Raw genomic sequence first — 14,719 nt, forward strand, 5'->3', positions numbered from 1 at the left:
GGAGAATAGTTATGAGAACGATTCCACCCAGCTGAAATGAAATCTGCATGCAAAGCTCGTTTGGTGCCTGGAAAGAGCTAGAAGGAAATAAAGGTCTTAAATGATATATTTCCGCAGTTAATGTTTTGTCCTGTTTACAGAATCTCACCAGAATACTGGGGGTTTTGTTTTGTTCATATGTTTTTCATAAGGATAAATATCCATGCAGTTTAAACATTTTCATTAGATTCAGACAAGAAGGAGGATGTGGGGTTGTTTTTTTCTTTAATTGTTAATCTTTCTTTTTTTTTCTTCAATGGTTATTTCTTAAAACACTCTTCAGTGTTTTAAAAAAATCTCAGGTAAATCAAAGAGACGGGGAAAGTGATTTTCTTTAATTATTCTTAGAGCAATTTTGAGTAATGTAGGCTAAATTAAAAAAATATACAAGCAAGATATTTTGGCTGGGAAGTATGTGTAATGTATGAACAGCAGGAAAAAAAAAAGCCTTCCTTTCTAAATAGAAAATCTTTGAAAGTAACAGGGGGAAACTGATGGGAAGGGCTGAAGTCCATATATTCCCACCTCCTCCGCCTTGTGCTCTCTTAAAGGTGAGCTGCAAAATGCAAAAGAGAAATGTGTTAAATTCAGATGACTCGCTCGGGTGTCAGGAAGTGGCTCGAACAACCACATGAAGTTAACTAACACATTCCCTTTTTTTTTCTGTTCATCCCCTCCCTCCTCTGCTCTTCCCATGAAATCTGTTTTTTTGCTGCTGTGGTTTCTGCCTCCAGGCGGGAGCGCAGCCACTTGTCCACCCGAGCAGCACCCTGAGACCCCCCCAGGGCTTGCAGGGAGCCAAGACTTTCTGTGAGGATTTTCTGGAAAGTAAGAAAGGAGGAGAACTTTAGAAAACATGTTCCCAATCTAAACATCCTCACTAAAGGAGAAATGAGATGAAATGTGAGGAATGGCGTGGTGAGTTTCTGTTGCTTTGCCATTCATCTTTTGTCTGGTCAATCCATCTTATTATCATTCACCTGCTCTGCTCTAGGTCTTCTTCAGTAATGTGATTCCTGGCATCCATGGTGTTCAGGATCATGGCCACAGTAACCCAAAGTGTGAGTAGTGCTATGTTTGACGAGTGCCTTCAACTGAGGCACTGAGAGAAGCAGTTGGATGTGGGGAAGGGCTTTTTGAGCTGCAAGTGGCAGAATTTGGTTTGCAATTGCATGTGTGTGATGGGAATATGTCTCATTAAAAACACTTTGAAAGTGGTTTAGGTGACCAAAAGAAAGTTGGAAAGGTAAGACACCCTGATCCATCTGAAATAGTGCCACTGCCCTTTGCAATGATTCCTATCGCGTGGACCAAGAGCCCTCCAAGGCCTCGTGAAAAGGCACAGATATGTGGCTGTTTCTCATTAGCTTCCACTTTTCCCTCTGGAAATGGTCCCCGTACCTTTCCCGCACTGCTTGGCAGTAGGTGTGCTAAGGAGAAGTTTTAAATCTAAATGGAAGGGAGTTATCTGATTTACAGTAAGTAGATTTTTCATTTGAAATGGCAACACACAGAGCCCTGTGCATTACCTTGCATCAATATAATACGCACACACACATGCCATGTGTTTATGCCTAGGATATAAAAAGACTAAATTATTGCAATGCTGTGTGTCTGCATAGAGCTAATTCATGTACTACAGCATGTTTATCAAAGGACATTCCTTAATTGCATGCTAGTATTTTTTAATTAGTGATTAAGTTGTAAGACTCTGTCTCTGCTGACTTATGTTCTCTTTAGCTACAGTGTGACTCCTGCAGCAATTCATGATTTTAGTTTTCTGTTCTTTTGCAATACACAAGATTTCCAAATTTGGGTGGTTTTTTTAAAAGAATAAACCCAACTACACATCTGAGACTCTTTAACCAAGGAAAGCCAAAATATTGTATGAAAACAATGGCTATTCTCCCTCTCTTAGGGACATTTTGGTTCTGTTTTCCCCTCTAACAAATTTATCAAAACTGTTCATTCTCTGTTACAACCAGAGAAACAAACTGTGGATTTGGAAATATCTCTATAGTTTAGTCTCTGGACGAGAAAGTAAATAAATTGAAGTAAAAAGAGAAAGTGAATATTAATTCTCATTTCTTCACTGGGAGAAAGATCTAATGAATTTAGGAAGGAGGTTTTGCTCCTACTTAGTGTTGAACCTGAAGTTGCCCAACTGATCATGGCTCAGTGGAGGAGGTGCAACATTTCATAAAACCATAGCAAGAGGAATTCAAGAAGCAATCCCCTTGCAAGGTGAGCGTTATTCCTACTGAGGATCATTGTTCCTTCTGGTTTTTAGCTCTTTTTTTTTTTCTTTCTGGTGTAAGCAGTTGTCAGCAATGAAGGAGAAGTTAATATAACAGTGTGGGGACTCTGGGGTGTAATAACAATCTCCTCTTCACGTCCTGCTCTGGTAGCCAGTGAAAAGACCGGGATCTTGTGCCACACTGTCTTACCCAAACCTCTGAGGCCATACCCGGTTGCTGCAGGAGATGAGAAGGATGATTTAGCTAACATAGAAGGGGTTTTACATGGAAGTGTGGATGCCAAAATGTGTTCCTGCAAACAGCAGCAGTAGCAGAGTCAGTGCAAGAAAGGATCAAGGCAGTGGTTTCAGTTGCTTCATTATTCTGTGTCCCTTCCAAAAACCTGCCCTGCCATAAAAATCCTGATTGTCAGATGTTGCCATGCTGATGGCAAGATGCTATCACCATGATTGCTGCCAGTAGCCCTAATTTTCATCATCACTTACCTTTTTTCTTTTACCCACCTTGCTTCTAGCAGTGCAGGGCCAATTACTCTGTGTTTATTTATTCCTCCATTAATACAGCACAGCCATGCTATGGTTTCCATTTGGCAGGAGGCACTGCATGGCAGGACTCATGTTTGCAACACATCATGGTGCAACAAGCACCTCCAAAATGTCCATTTCCCTTAGAGCCAGTCACCTTCTTTTTGAAGCCTTTTGCTCCCATCACAATTACCCACCAAAAATTACCAGGTATTGGAAGTTTTAAAACTTTTCAAGAATGCAGTGGCTTCCTTTAGGCAGCAAAGCTGTGTATTGAAATATGAATTAGTAGCGTGTGTATCGGCAGGATAGACCATCTGCTGTGCTCAGCACCCGGGTTTGAAGCTGGTTGGCTGGCAGGACAGCATGTGTTTACAGAAAACCCTAACAGTTGTAAAGGAGCCATTTAGGTTTATCGTGTCAATTCCTGTACAACTCCACACAGAGAGATTCCTTTCACAAACTCACATAAAAAAGACAGATAGACTAGTTTTGACCTCTCTTGAAACATTTGACGGTTGAGTTTGTTGCAAGGATAAAATATCTAGAACAGGAAAAAAAAATCTTGTTATTTCCCCCTCTTAAGCATTAGACTCCTTGAATGCAACATCCATTCATAGCTTAGTTCTTGCATTATAATTTAACTGCCTTTTATTTTCCTTCTGAGGTGCAAATGCAGGAGCTGTACATGATTTTCATACCACATTATGCGAACCATTATGAAAAAGCTGCCCAGAGTAATGGCTCCATTTCAATGTGATGCATATGCCAAGATACAGGGATCATTTATTTTTCTTAAAAATTAAATGAGGATGGGATCAAAAATGTTATGTTTTGCCTATATGAGCAATATTCCTCTATCAACCATTCCAAATATATCGCCTCTTGGTAGCTTCTCTGTAACACAAATTGTCCAAGGGAAGGCACACAGTAGCTCACCAAAGGAGTTTATGCTGCTGCACAGCATCCCTCTTATCAGGGCTATCACTTGAAAAACACCAGTATTCCAAGGACAGGGCAGAATAAAACCTGAGGATGACACTGGGGATGCTTTTGGACTGAGCACTTGGTTTTTTCATGCATGGAGGAATTACTAAAAAACAGTCTCTTTAGTGAATGTGCTGAAACCCTTGATACTGATTATCAGGCATCTATACTGTACATACAATTCATGTATGTATGGATGCAGAGTGATAATGGAATGTTCTTCTATGTAAAACTGAGGCTGAGACCAAGCCCTCTGGTCCCAGTGCCCTGTGTGTGACTCCAGCAGGCTTTTGGGCTGAGAAGATGAATTAAGAAACAGCTGGATTGATGCATCTCTGAGATAACTCATCCCAATGCACAAAAGAAAAAAAAAAAAGCATCTTAATGCGCAGGTCTTAAGATTTCAATAATTTTATTATTTTTTTTAAATGCTTGATTCTTTTAGTGGAAAAATCCTTGAAGCAAAATGAAAGATGGTAAGATGAGAGACGGTAGGATGGGGGAGAAAGCTTGTTCTTGCACACATACCCCATCCAACCACCTGTTTGTAAGGGCCCTCATTTGGATGCTTTAGGACTGGGGGTCAAAAGCTGTATAAAAAGTAAATGTAACCAATATCCTAAATAGGAACATAGTATGTTGGTAGTTCATGAAGGGCTCAATGGCTTATGTGAAGTGGTCAAGCTTGAGTGAGGACAGGAGACCAGTAGGATGAAGGGAAAATTACCTGTATATAGCCCAGGTGTTGTGCTCATAAGAATCCTTTCTCTAGGTCATGCCTTGGGTTCTTAGAAATGAAATATGAATGTATTAGTATTACTGTGAATTATTATGATTAGTACCATAGAGATTTAGGTAACTTTTGCTAATAATCTTGTGCATCTATGTGTAGTTACGGTATGTGTGTGTGTATGCATATGTGTGTACATATACACATATAAGTTCAAATTCCCTTTAACCTGACCAAAAAGTGCCTGTACTGGTAAGAGCCAGGATTTGGTACTCAGTAGTGGAGGAGCAGAACAGGGTGGATCAGGACTGTCAGACTCCAGCTACAGGAAGGCAGCAGATTAATGCAAAAACATGAGGTCAGGCTCTCTCCTGGGGATTGCATTTCATATTTGGGGACATGGGAGAGTAGAGGGTGTCTTCAGCTGAGATGCACAGGGTCACTGCAGAGAAGTTTAGTGCCCAGGACCAGATTTGGGAAGCAGTACAGAGCACCAGAGGATGCTGTAGCACCAGAGGATGCTGTGGAGAAATCCTGGCTCCTTTAAAAGCAGCTTGTAATGCAGCTGGGAGAGCAGAGCCCTGGGAAGTCATCTGGAAGAGAGATTGGTGACCCAGCTATTGGAGCTACCTCTCTGCCTTTGGGTGCCCACCTTGGCCATTTGCATTAAGATACTTTCAGGCCAGACCACAACCACCTTATTTCAGAAAAAAAAGGCCTGGCCCTGGAAGTCTGCTGGAAAATAGCTGTTTTAGGGAGATAAGTAGCTGATGCAGTTTGCACAAGATGTCATGGATGGGTCATCTGTGACAGAGCCTAAGGCTGAATCCTATTTTACATTTACAAATATTACAATCTCAGATTTCATTTTCGTATTTAATGTGTCTGCCTTCAATTTCTTGTTCTGATTTTGTTTGTGATTCAGTTTTCAGTCCACGGACTAACAATGCAGTGACTTTGTGCGTTGTGTTTCTATGTGTCATCACTTTATTATTATCATCATCACTATTATTATTATCACTTATTTTGGGGGGGATTCTTCTGTTAGGTGGTGGAATACAGTTCAAAGAAAAGCATGACAACGCCTATGATAACAGCAAATTTCAGACTTTTCCTGATCATCCCTCCTGAATGCCTGAGGATGGGATTGGTTCTCTTCCCTGTGCCGAGCAGAGCGATGCAGCCGCACCACATCATCCTATTCCTATTTTCAGGCTCTGTGCTGTGCCCTCCTGGGTCAAAGCGAAAATGGGAGAGGATGGCAAGCCAAGGCGTGGGGGAGATGACTCACCAGATTATTTTCTGCATTTCAAATATAACCCTTGAATTCTTGCCAATGTATCGATACCATCAGGCTCTCCTTCCTGCACCAAGCCTCATGTATTTATATTTATTTATACCATGTAATGCCTCAGTCAATACTTTTACCTATTTTTTTATATTTTGTTTATTTATTTTTTTCACATATTTTCTCCAAAACAGGCACTGAAAGACTAAAACTGCAACCCACCCAATGCAATTTCTGTAAATACAACAAACCAAAGGTTCCAACAAGTGCCATCTTTGGTATAACCGTGATCCTTCCCATTCCAGGCCTTACTGAAACTGGCTCTGGGGTACTGCACAGCCCATGAACTGTCTGAGAAAGGAAAAAGCAGCTCAGCTAAGGTATGTTCTTATGCAGAGAGAGGGTATCTTTGCTCCTTTCCGTTGTATACAGGTGCTGGTCTACAAAACCCAGCCCTGCTCCAGTTTGCATGTCACACTCTCTATTTTGGGAGGGGAGAATGAAATGGGCTCAGGTCTGGGACGGCTGAATTGAGGCTGTTGTTATTGGGGAAAATGCAAACGTTGCTCATAGTGAGAAACAAGGCTGATATCCCAACAGAAAACTTCACATCAAGAATTGTGTCTCAGGGATCATTTTATTCTTGAAAGTGGGACATAAATACAGAGTTAATTATGACCAGAACCCGTAGCAATAACCTGTTTATGGGAAAACTCTAGTCCTAGTCTAGAAGAGCTGTAATCTTACCCTGCCATCTGTAATTTGTTACTTTATTAAGATTACATTCTCAGCTGAAAAAAAAAAAAAAAAGAGTGAGTTAGTTTGATATGTTTATTGCCCTTTGTCAGGATAGCAGTATTTTTTTCTGCTTTGAAAATAGATGTTCCTGCTTCTATGGCTGTATATTTATCCCTTCTTTTAGCTTTTTCATTACTGTTCCCTTTAATCATTTAATGAGGAGCGTTCAGGTTCCTGATGATTAAAAATTATGACTTGCAGAGACACTGGCAATATCTTTGCTGGAGTAACATTGATCCTCTAACTTTAAGACTTTAAATTCAAACCACATGTTTTTGCCACTAACTCCAAAAACAACCCCTGGAGTTGTGTGACTGTCACTAGAATATAAACCAAAGCTATTCTGCAAACAAAAGCTGCAGTATTTAAATTGCGATTACGGTCAGAAAAGCGACTATTTTAATCATTGCTCTGGTTTACTCGGGAGATCTGCTCCCTCTGCACATTCCAAATATCTCTGCAGATTTTTATAGACTGAAGGGAGATTTTACTGCTTTCCACCCCTCTTAGCCCTTCGGAGGCCAGCCAAGGCGGGCGAGTGAGCCAGATTTGTTCCAGACTCGCACACCAGCGGGAGTGTGAGCTGAATTCCCGCGGCAGGACCTGTCGAGCGGATGATGTGCCTGCCAGGACGAGCAGCCCTGCTTTTGTGCTCCCTGAGCTCTTGCAGGGTGCAGGGCACTTAGAGGGGGAATAGCAAAATAGAAAACCAAAACCACAGTGGTTTTTTCCTATAAACTAGTTTGGTTTGAAAAGAAAAAAAAAAAAAAAGACAAAAGCTGAAGGGCCTCTTGGGCTGGAAGGGCTTTTGTGAGCGCAGCTACCTGCATGCCACCCCACTCCAGGGGTAGGGGCTCTGAGCAAAGGAAAGAATAAATTTTTAAAAATATTACATACAGAATTGGCAAATTGAAAATAAGACACAAATGTCTCAAAGAGATTTTCTTTTCTTGCTGACTTTGAGAAGCTAATTCAGTTCCTTTAACATATTCCTTATGTGGACATTTTCTTACAGCCTTCTAGGTGCTGAGCTTCATCCTCTTTGGGCTCCTATAAACCCAATCAATGCCTCCTCCTGGTCCTCAAGCCCCTTTTTTGTATGTTTGCTACCTCAGGAATCAAATCCCATTTTAGAGCTGGCTGCTTTAACTCACTATCTGTACTTATGAAATGCAATTTTCTGTGAAAATCTCTTGTTACAGTATTGGGAATGCTCCTCTGATATACGTATATTCAAAATAAATGTTGTTAGGAGAACATCTAATTCATTTTAGATGGTTTTATTAGGCGTCTCTTAACAAATCCCAGAGTATGTAAATGAAATATAACTATACGTACATATTCATCAGTATGTTCTTGGAATTAAATATGAGTGCTGTGACATTTGGTTTTAAGGAATGACTAATTAACATGTGTGCAGGATGTTCTCATCTTCCTGCTTTGGAGTCCCGGAGTCAGGAAAAAGCAGACAAAACGTATTTCCACTCTTTCTATCATAGTTTGCAAAGCAGAAAGCTGCTCACGACAGCCAAGAACTTCTCAGGCGTTTCTGTACCTGTCGGGTGCTGACACGGGGCCCCTTCTTGAGCGTTTAGTGTTGTTAAATGTCATCTTGTCTGTGTCGGGGCCAGGATCACAGTGAAAAAAACAGCTTTGCATCTGACCTGGCTTTTAATAATCACACCAACAACTCACAGAGCACAATAAAGAGCAGGACAACTTCTGGAGTACAGCCAATGTGCTGTTGATTTAATTCCACAACGGGATGCTGGAAAAACGGGCTGAGCCCGAAGATGCTCCCCATCCCCAACATCCCAGAGACGCTCTCTAGGAAAACCTGGACTGGACCCTGTGGGGATGTTTGGCATTGGGAACGCCGGGCTTAACTGCGCTGCTGGTAAAAGAAACAGAGAAAAACCCACTTTATTTTTCAGTGAGGGTGGCTCGATTTTCTTTTGTGTGAGAGCAACGCGTGTGCAGGACACACACTTTTTGCAGCAGAAAAAAATAATCGGAAAAAAAAACCCACCAAAATTTCTTTCTGAGGACGCTGGGGGAAGGCGGGCACACCACACTGCCCTGTCTGAGCACCCTGGAGAAGTTGACCAGAACAAATCTCAGCAGGAACACACAAACCTCTATTATACCTTTTAAAAAGCTCCCCATTCAATGCAGCCGGGCAGATGGGAAGGGCCCTTTTATTTCCTTTTTCTTTCTCCGCCTGAGTTCATTCTCTCCCTTTGGGGAAGCCAGGTTCAAAGACATGCCAAATGCATCAAAACCTTCCCAATAAAGTCCCTTTCACCTCCCGGCAGAGCAGGGCTGGGACTGGAGTGTGCTGGGAGCGCTGGGTCCGACAGTGACTTTCAGGACTGTGTGTGGTAAATCATGTGCACAGTTCCCAAAATAATGCCCTGAATTGGATGTCTAATTCCCTTGAAATTAAATCCCTCAGCTGGTCAGGGAAAACAGGAGCCAAAGAGATTAAACAGTGCAGCAGGGAGAATCTCTGGGAGTTGATGGTGGGTTTTCTTGTGGGTTTGTTGGGGTATATTTTTACAGCAGAGAGGTAACAAAGTAGTGGTTTAATGTTGCTTCCTCTATTTTAATTTGAACTATTCCCCCCTTCCCCTCCCAATAATCTCCATGAAAAATTACTTCTTTGTGCTCAATACCCAACAGGTGAACTCAGTCCCAGCAAGCACAGCCCCATCTTGGGATGCAGAATTGATTTCTGAGTCCTTGGGATGAGTGGGGGGGATGCTGCAGGTAGAGACCCTTCCCCATGGCCCCTGGCATCTCACATCCTGCTCAGCTCCCCAGTAGTGCCTGCAGCTCCCAGCAGCTCCCAGGCCCTGCACCGCTCACCACAGCCCTTGCTCAGATTACGTATCCCGCTGCAAACTCAGTGGGGAGTGGAGTCGTTTGGGAGTCAGAAAGGCCAGAAGCGGGGCTGAGACATTCTCACTGATATTTGTTGCTGATTTATTAAATATGAGCAGGTCCAGCCATAGATGCTCCAGTGCAGCGCAGCGAGTGGTTGGATTCTAGACAAAGCACAGTCCTTGCTCCTCAGGAAGCGATCTTTTCCCGCAGGGCTGCCTTTTAACTGCTGCAAGTCAAAACTTAGTGGGCTTCACAGCGGCAATTTTTTTCCTTAAAAAAAAAAAAAAAGCAGTTTCCTATGTATTTTTACTGACAAAAGCCTGAAGCTCCCTTTATATGCTTTATTTTCTTTCTCCTCTGAAACGATCGTTAGACAAAAGCAGTTTTGCTGCTGGTTAATCAAGAGAGTGATGTGGCCCTGCATTTTAATCCTAAACCAATTAGCAGGATTTGACATCATGCCATTAGACTGCTTGAAACAAAAATCAAGGACAGCGTAATGCAGCTAGAAAAGAACAATAACCATCAGCACTGCCCTGTCAAAGGGGAAGGAAGAAATTTGGCTGCGTCTGTAATTTCCAAGCAATCCCCCTTCCCTCAAACCTGAGTATTCAAATGAGGAAGCTAAATAATAATGAGAGGGGGAAATGTTGAATCTCTAATTACATTACCCTAAACTGCACCAGTTTTAAAAGCAGGAATCACTGTTCTTGCTCCTGATTCGATGCAAATTGTTTGCATTTTTAAACCCTGAGCTGTGTTTTGTGATTTCTGCAGCAGGCGTTCTGTGCTTTGCAGGTCGTGCGGCATCTCGGATGCAGATGTACAGCGAGGGACCCCACGGGGTGTGAACACACCAGCATCCCTAAGAAACAACTTCCTGGACATGGAAATGTTTGCTGTGTCCCAACCAACCCTAAGATAATTAATGAACAAAGCACCTTTCAGCAACTGTACTTTTTGCTGGCAGAAATGCACTTTACAGCTGATCCCGCCGCGGCTGGGACTGGAGCCGGACTGGCAGGCGTTAGCCAGGCCATGGCTGCTGCCTGCGGGCAGGAATGAGCCTGGCGAAGAGACATGGTGAGAACAAAAATGCAGGCAGGCCCGGGGGTGCAGTATTTGAGGGATGAATGCCTAAAGCACATCGGGGACTCCATGCCTTGCTGCGCTCTCGGGGCTGGCAGCGGAGAGCAGAGCAGGAGAGGAACCCAGTGTCTCGTAAGGCAGCATATGGATAGAGCATAAATGGATGGGGTTTTATGTCCTGTGCAATATTTTCATTGATATTTATTTTGATTTAATTTGGCTAATGTGCAGGAGAAATGAAAGCGTGCCATACTCCTCAACATCTGATGAGGAGCTGAATACTTTTTGAAATTAGTATTCCCACATAGTATTCCCACAAAGGTCTGCCCAGCAACTGTGCTGGAAAAGCATGAATCACTCCATGTAAATCATGGGATGACCCTTGGAGCAGCAGATTGTTTTTTTAATATTGAATTGTTTCTGTTAGTATTACAGTTTCTAGTCTTTCAACCTTTTGTCTATAACTTTAATTTTCCTTTTAATGAACATGGAGTTTCACACACTCTCAAACCATGTCAAAAGATGGATTTTTAAATAATATTCATAAAATATTGTGAGATTTGTTATAAGGGGTGAAAGATGGCAATGGTCCTTATCCCTTCTTTGAGAGAGGAGAGGCTGAAGTGGAGCCAGAAGCGATGGTCACAAATTGTAGCAAGAAGTTGGAGAGCAGGGTGCAAACCTCTGCCAAAGACTTCCAGGGTGAAGTTGGGCAAGTGACATAAATCTTCCTCTCTCGTAGCTGCCATCTGCAATACGGGACAAAAAGAGCCCATTTCCTCCACAGGGATCTGTATACAAATGCCTTAAAACTGCCGAGGGGCGGCAGCGATGGCAGGGCCATGCACCGGCTGGAGAGGAACAAAAAATAATTCCCCAAAGAGGTCAGAAACAAACAAATCCTCTGCCTTCCCACCAAAGCAGCAATCCCCAAGCTTTGTGGCTCTCAATTTTGAGGGAATAAGTTTGTGAGAGGAGAGTGGGTAAGGTGAGCAGCTGTTGAGGGGTACCCAAAGCATCACACCCAACCCCCCCCTTCACCCCAACAGGGCACCCCCAGGGCTGCCTCCTGCTGCACCACTGAGATTTTAATGTCCCACTTCCCTTGACTGTTAATAAAGGAACAAAAAGCACATTTGCCTCCTCAAGGGTGTTGTGAGACAAAGTTGGTAAGTGCTGAAAAGAAACCCAAAGCGGAGGAGAAAGCTGGCTTTGTTGCCTTCGGACACAGACCACCACAGACCTTGCTCAGATTTTGCTGTAACAACTCTTGAATGAAAACATGTTCTTCCAAAAAACCCATCAAACACATCCTGGCTCGAAACGGCTGCCAGGGTAGTGAAAGGAACTGCAGATTATAGATCCTTGGGGCTCTTGTGGCAGCAAAATGTTTGTCCCATGGATTTAAGCTGGATCCAATGAATCCAAAAAGTGCTCAGAGTGACTGTTTAACCCTCCTGTAGGAAAAAAAGGAGGGGAAAAAAAGCTAAATAAACCAAAAAAAGCAAAGCAAGAAACAACAGCAAGAAAACCCCTTTATATTAAAATAATAATAATATTGAGACATTGGACAGGAAAAGGAAAATTCAGAAGGTCAAAGGCTGAGCCTTCACCTGAATCTAAAACTGAATTGGAAAGGAAAGAAAATTAAATTCAACTGGTCAGACCTTGTAAACTGGGGTTGAAGCTTAAAAAATTAAATCTCCAAGGACAACAGCAGCACCAGACTGAATTTTCAGAGTTGGACAGGGCACCTTAAGGTACCATACAAAGAGGTAAGGTTCATATGAAAGATTACTGATCCTGGATTTCTTCTACTCTGTATCTCACAGAGCTCTGCAAAAGTAAAAACTATATTTGCATTTTTCAAACGTGTGTCAATGTCACAATGCATGTTTTGTGTGTTCACAACTTCTGGAAGAAAACAACATTTTCTTCAATAGGAATATTTTTTTTTAAGTTGTTCTAAGCTAGACTAAGACAAGGACAAAATTATCACAAAAGGAAGTTGAGTAAGAAGTGTATCCACAGTCTGATTTAACTGAAGCATTATTTACTGAAAGTAGTTAAAGAAATGGCTACTGAAAATAGTAAAAGAAATGGCATCTTTAACAGAATGGCGGTTTTCTACTGTATTCCAGGCAAGCAAATATATCAGTCAACATCTGAGATGGTAATGGGATGCAGACAAAACACTACAGCTGCTTGGTTGTTTTCAGGTGCATATTATATTTATAAAGAAGTTTTATCCTTAGTTTAAAAAAAAATACTGTCTCTTTGAGGTCTTTGGTTTCCTTTGTTTCATTTCTAGCTTCAGAAAGCAATTTTTTTTTAAATTATTTTATCTTTTTTTATTTTCACCTACAAAGCCAGTCTCCTCAGGCTTGCATTAATTTGATGCGCATCCATCTTAATTGAAGTTGATCCATTTCAATCTTGGCAGCATATTGATAATAAATGGAAATGAAACACCATTCAGCAAACTCCAGCTTACCAGCAAAACCACAGAGAAAGCAGAAAACCTGGGGCCATCTCCTGGAATCAGTTCCTGGGCTACAGCTCAGTGTTTGTGTATATATATATATATATATATATATATATGTTTAGTAGCCAAGCAGTTATAATTGTATTTGTAACTTTAAAGATGCATTATTATACTAATGGATGATAAGGTCTTAACAGTCACAAGAAATATTAATTCAAGAAGTTGTCCTGTCCTAGCAGGGAGAATGTTCCCTAATCCTCATTACAGAAATCAGTTAAACTAAGAGAATATTTCTTTTACAGTTTCAGCTCTTCAGAAAGCCTTCCATGTTCTAAGCCAAAGTAACAACCCATCAGGAACAGAGAGATGTAATTTGGTACCCCATGCCAGCTTTTTACTTATGTCTGTCATTTAATTTCCCCCGTAATATGGGGAAAGTCTTATCCAACATCTTCATTTTCATTCTTTAATGAAATCATGCTAATATCCCACTTTGCACTTGGCTGTCTCCTAGACTCTTTGGAGATGTCTGTCACCATGGTATGTATATATAGACAGAGCCCTCCATTTAAAAATGACAAGTCAGTGAAGTTTCCCAATATAAAAAAGGTCAAAGTACTACAGGACTCTATTATGATCTCTTAAAACTGCATGAGGCATTAAAATTATGAGTGTGGGAAAGGTGTAAAAGACAGCTGGCTGCCTTGATATTGCTGTGGCTGTCGCTGGGCTCCGCAGTCAGTTGCTCTTCTCACTTAGATTTGCTTTTTTTCCTCAAATAAGAGGTCACTTTGTGCCACACCAGAAGGTGCTCTGCTCATCCACTGTTCTGCAGTCCTTCACAGCTTTAATCTGGATAGGTAAACTGCATCCCTAAATAGTTTGAAAGGCAATAAAACAAGCACACAAAAAAATTACCACAGCTTCTATGTTCTAGAAGAGGGGGGAACATGTCCTGAAGAGCTCTCTTTATTAATATGAGATGGCAAATATTTTTTGCTGTTTATTAAATCATATGAAAGGTTAATTATGGTTAGCGACTGTGGGTAGAAAACAATTCTTGGAAGATGCTTTTGTAACAACAGGTTGGCAGTATGCAGAAGCCATCTGCTTCCTGCAAATGTTAAGGTACAATCTCAAACTTGTGAGGTTAAAAATTACAGATTGCAGAGTAGTTTGGTAGAAGGAAAACCCATGTTGTGTTGATGTAAAGTTGCTCAGTCTCCTTGACACACAGCCTGGAAGGAATGCCAAGTTCCGTAAAGGACGGTGTTTGGCTGGAGAGGACCCTCACTTGGGGTATTCTGCGCTCACACTGGCTGTCTACAAAACTAACTAAGTTACTTTTGTGCTGTGATTCATCTCTTTTAATACAGGAATTGTTTTCAAATACTGACCCATGAAGAGGAATGGATTGTGGATATAATATTCTGCTTCCAAGTGAAGCATTCAGCTCCTTCCATGAAGGACAATAAAACATTGCCATCATTATCAGGGCAACATACTCCTGAAACTTGTTGCTTCAATCCACAAAATAGAGTTTTCCACGACTGCAGCCTCTTCATGGTAAGAACTATCTGTTTGAAAAAGAACTGTGACTCTCATTTTATATAGTGAGCTGGGCAAAAAGATAGG

The sequence above is a fragment of the Corapipo altera genome, unplaced genomic scaffold (assembly GCF_003945725.1).
Source record: "Corapipo altera isolate COAL_440 unplaced genomic scaffold, ASM394572v1 57, whole genome shotgun sequence".
In the NCBI taxonomy this organism is placed as follows: domain Eukaryota; kingdom Metazoa; phylum Chordata; class Aves; order Passeriformes; family Pipridae; genus Corapipo; species Corapipo altera.